Source organism: Pinus tabuliformis, chromosome X (assembly GCF_031772625.1).
Source record: "Pinus tabuliformis cultivar Carrire ecotype Pingquan chromosome X, CPIR1, whole genome shotgun sequence".
NCBI lineage: Eukaryota > Viridiplantae > Streptophyta > Pinopsida > Pinales > Pinaceae > Pinus > Pinus tabuliformis.
Window position 1 is genome coordinate 1,719,317,434 of NC_142308.1, and position 5,035 is coordinate 1,719,322,468.

The 5,035-nt window shown below is 41.6% G+C and overlaps 1 pseudogene; it reads left to right on the top strand.

The window, feature by feature from the left end:
* The first annotated feature begins 205 nt into the window (after nucleotides 1–205).
* LOC149146640 (pre-mRNA splicing factor SR-like 1 pseudogene) lies at nucleotides 206–2,322 on the top strand (annotated as a pseudogene).
* Nucleotides 2,323–5,035: the final 2,713 nt, after the last annotated feature.

Here is a 5,035-nt window from a genome sequence, read left to right on the forward strand (position 1 = left end):
GTCACAGCATACTACCAGAAGCTATTGAAGGAGCTGGAACATTGGCTCAAGTGTTTACAGATGGGAAGACCACATTCAGTGTCATAAAAATGTTTGCCATAATGTTTGCGCAGGGGAGTGTTCACTTCTTAGAGAATTAAAGGTTTTAATGGAACACTGGAATCTCTGAATAATCCTGTAGATTAACGCCTTGATGTTGGGATGGATGGAGCAAACAGTGCAAAGCACTGACTTACTGGCAACAGTGTATGCGGAAAAGGCTGCAGTTTGGCCTGTTTCATCACCTCTAGAATCAACTGCACAAGAGTCTTCGAGAGTGAACAATTCTAATCAAAAGCAAGAGACAAAATGGCCAGAGCAATCTGAAGAACTATTAGGGTTGATTGTCGATTCTCTCAAGGCATTCGATGGTGTAGTTCCCCACGGTGGTCCAGAACCGAGACAGAGGTCACAACTCAGAAAATTGCTCTTGTTTTAGATAAGGCTCCAAAACATTTGCAACCAGATATTTTTGCTTTGGTGACAAAGTTGACAGTTATTTCAGAACATTTATTGGCTGCTTAAGCATTATTGGATCGACTTAAAGAACCAGATACGTAGCTTGAGCTGTGGTTACCTGTTCATGCCGCATTAAGAAAGTTACAAATTGGGAATGGTATCCAGGAACACATTCCGTTTCAAGTTCTGGAGTTGCTGATAGATACAAATCTCTCAACAAATGCAATGTTAATGAAGGAGTTTTTCCCAAATGATACGTGTCAACATACGGGTCTATATGGGAGCACCGTTTTCATATTATGGCTGAGGACTATTAAAATGGGCCGGTGGAGATTTCTTCTGCTGTGGGTAAAACCGATTATGGATAAGTAATAATATACGTGTCAATTATATGACACATGGCCTCTACAACAGCGCGCCGGATTGTGGGATCATGTTTGTGGAATTGCCGGGTGTTATAGATCATTCTGTTCATGCGCAAATGGAGGAAGACAAATTGAGCCATTGACACAAGATATCTAAACTCTTTCTTTCTCGCCTTTGATTTGCGTTGTTGGGACTGTTTTGCCGGAGTTTATCAAGTGGGGACAGAGGGCGAAATTGATGCTTAGTGGAATGAGCGCATTCACCCTGAAAAATGCGGGTTCCATGGAATACGTGAGATTTTTACGGAGTTGGTTCGCCAAACAAGGAAATTCCAAGGACGCAGAGGATGAATAAAATTTTCAGAGAAAATATTGACTTCTTGTTTGAACTCTTTGAGTCTCATGATCTCTGTGCCGTTGTGGAGTTGCAACAACTGTTAGACGTTTTGAGACTCACTTATCAGTTCCTAGCAGAACGTTTATCAATGGACACATACAATGTTATGCTAAATGAGATGTCAGAGAACATCTCCCTTGTCTCTTTTTCTGGTCGCTTTGCCTTGCAGGTTTTTTACAGAGATGCAAAATGATTTCTTGGTAAATTTTGTCTTCTGTAATACTACCCAGCGTTATATTCGCCCATTGAAAGTGTGCCAAAGACCAGTTCAGCGGACACCTGTTCCACATGGGAAGTCCAGTTTTTATTGCTGCTCTTTGAGAGGTGTTTGACTGTATATCCTAATTTTGAAATCGCTAAGAATAACATGACTATAGCCCTTACAGACCTTGGTACAAAGGTGAAGCGTGAAGGAGATATACATCAGAGTATAGCTCATTACAAGAAGGGAATTGTAGGGGCCCGTTTACAGCATTTTGTCTTCTCTACAAATTTTTTACCATGAAGTTGACAGTGAAGCAAATACATGGGCTTCTTAAGCACGAGGATTCTCCATACATGAGATGTAGTGGTTTCCTGTACTTGCGTTATGTTGCAGATCCTAAGACGTTATGGGTTTGGGTCGAGCCTTATGTTAAGGACGAGGAGGAATTTTCTCCAGGATCAAATGGAAGGATGACCACAATGGGTGTTTATGTTCATGATTTACTTCTAGGCCAGTACTATTTCGATACACTTTTTCCTCACATACCGGTACCTATCATGTGTCAAATTACTGCTCATTTGGAATGAATGAATCCTCCCACTCGGCATGCAGGAGTGACTGGTGATACTAATCACTATGGATCAGATGACACTGCCCGAAGGCCACCATCAGTTAAAGCTGCTTTATCTGTGTAATTTGGCCAGCATGCACCACATTGTGCTTCTACCCGAGATGCCTCACCTGTGCGTCGAATACTGCCTCGTGACAGGAATGGCAGTGATGCTATTTCAAAATCAACCAATGGTGATCGTTATCACGACAGAGAGAGGAGCAGGGATCCTGTTAGGGATTATTAAAAGTACAGTAGAATTTATTATGCATATCACAAGACTGTGTTTTTGAAATCACACAGCAGTTTCGTAGCGCGCTACGAAACTGCTGTAGGTGATGATTTTAAACACAGAGCAGCTATGATGGTGAAGATGACTGAGAAACTTGAAAGAGAGACACTTGTTTATCAGTATAACCTACAGCACATCCAATATGTGGCAGTCCGCTCTATTTTAGTCAATTAAGGATAAAAGGTAAGCTCTTTTAGGTTCGAATATGATGAGGCAAAGCAAAGACTGACAGACAGGAAAAGTTTCCTATATTTTAGGATGATGGAAAACATATTATATTAAGAGCCAATTAGCAACTGCAGACACCTGTTCAGCTCATAAGGTTTCCAGTTTATTTGAAAGATGTGGTGATATGCGTTGTTCAGGAAGAATTAAAGAACAGTGGACATGTTTTTAAAGTGATGAAGAGTGATGGGAGACAGAAGCCGTGAAAACAGAGCACCTTCCTTGGTTAATTAATGAAGCCATCTATGTGACTGGAATCCAAGGCCAACTCATTTAGTGTACTTTCCTTCAAGACACCTCAACCCAAGCAGCAAAGGACATGTGTCAAAAGCCAGAAAAGCATCATGCGACAAGGAGCAAAGATTTAGGATTTTGATTAAATGAAAACCATTTGTGATTTCAGTTTAGACATTTTGTAATTAATAAATTAGTTATGCACTAGATAGGGATATTCAATAGCCACCTTCGAGGCTCCCCTCATGCTGGAGGAGGAAGCTCGAGGTGGTTAAGCTTGTTTGCCTATATATGGATCAATAGGAGATGTAGAGGGGGTTGGATATTTTATGAAAACAGAGTGCTATTTTGGCTTGTGTAAAGAACAGTTTGCAGTAATATAAGATATATGCCTTTCTTCTCAGGATTCATACAGCATTTCCATGTTCAAGATGTATTGTTTTACTTTGTCCTTCATGTCTTTTTTCAGTTGCTTAGAGGAGTAATCACTCAGAATTCACATATGTTGCTCTGACTTCCTGTACTCTTCTATGAACTGTGGTTTTATAAGAGTTATATTTTGAACATTTAAATGTCACATGCCCTGACTTCTATGTAGAGGAAATATCATTGTTTGTTGTAGCATGTTTGACTCCATAAGCCCAATGGATGTATTTGTATATTTGTCCAGCCAGCAAGTTCATTAAATCTATTGTACAAGAGTTAGCCCTCTTATCAACATTCAAAATCAATAACTTTTTCTTGAGAGAGCCCTCTCAGGCTAGGGAGGCTAATCCTTAGTCAAAAGCTTGGTCTGAAATAGTTACACAGAGTCTACCTGATCAGCAGCCCTTCAGTGCTTGATTTTGTGATAACAAGACCCTTGGGTGAAAACCTCTCTGAGGCGCCCAAGGTAGATAGTAGGCGTGAAAACCTCATTGAGGCGCCCCTGCTGTCTCCTAAAAAAAAAAAAAGAGAGAGAGAAAAAAAACCAAGGAAAAGAAAAAGACGCAGAAACAGAAAAACAGGCTCAAGCTTTGGAAATTAATGCAGGTTGCAGGTATTCCATGCAGAAAAGGAGGCCTCTCAACTCAAGGATAAGGGTCCCTACCATGCTATCAGGTGACCTCACCAACACTCCCTCCAGAAACACTCATCTCTTCCAAGGTTTGGGCATGGTCTAGTCATAGTTTAGCCTCCTACAGGAAGCTACAGGACTTTCTACAGGAAGTTCTGTATTTCTACAGGAAACTTCCTGTAGAATCTTGGGACGGGCCAGGACCGACTGTGTAGAAGAATTTGAAGCCCGAAGACCAATAAGGAGGCATGCAACCAATGTTTTTCTCCATCACCCACTGCTGTTGCCTCCTTCCACCACCATTGCTGCCATACGATTGAAAGACCTGTGCAGTCAAACCAGAACGTTGGACTCTCAGAAGAAATCATTTTCAAATGAAAAACTGATCCAGGTGGATATTGGTGGCCACCTGCCAAGTCCACCTGGACCCCCACCATTGTCTTTCTTAGCATTTTCAGTTTCCTTAATTGTAGCCCAACTTACTATTTTTAGCAGTTTTTCGGGTCCTGAACTTCCGGAGCCGTTTTGAGGCCCTAAACGATGTTTTTTGGGGAATCCAAGGGCAACATGGGTCCATTCCATGGACCCATGTTGCCCATTCAAACAATGGTAGTGCTCGGATAGATCTTTCTAACGAGCTATTGTATGCGTCAAACGGAGATCATATGCCAAAGTTACGACCCCGGGAAGTTGATGTACCAATTTACCCCAAACGGGGCCCACAGTTCGGCGTTTCATCTCCTAGGGTTAGGTTTTGGAATGTGAAGGGTTTTCCATTGTTTCTCAACAATAAATAGGCCTTCGAGCCTCATTGTAACACAGTTCAGAGGCATGTAGCCATCACATCTCTTCTCAGAGATAAGCTACCATCGCCCTAGCTGGTTTATTTCCATTTCTGGTTGTAAGCATATTTCAGTATTTTCCATTAATGAAATGAAGTATTATTTCCGCTGCATCTTTGTGTATATGGTTATCTCTATAATTTGTTGCGTTCCTGTTTAAATCCGGATCAGTGGTATCAGAGCGGTATGCTTTTTCTCTGTTTTTCTTTGCATGTCCCCAACAAGGTCGGGATATAAGGAGTTAGGGCTTGAACTGGTTGAACCTTTGCAAGACCAGCCTCGCAAATCCCGACGGCCTCCCATGGCGGAT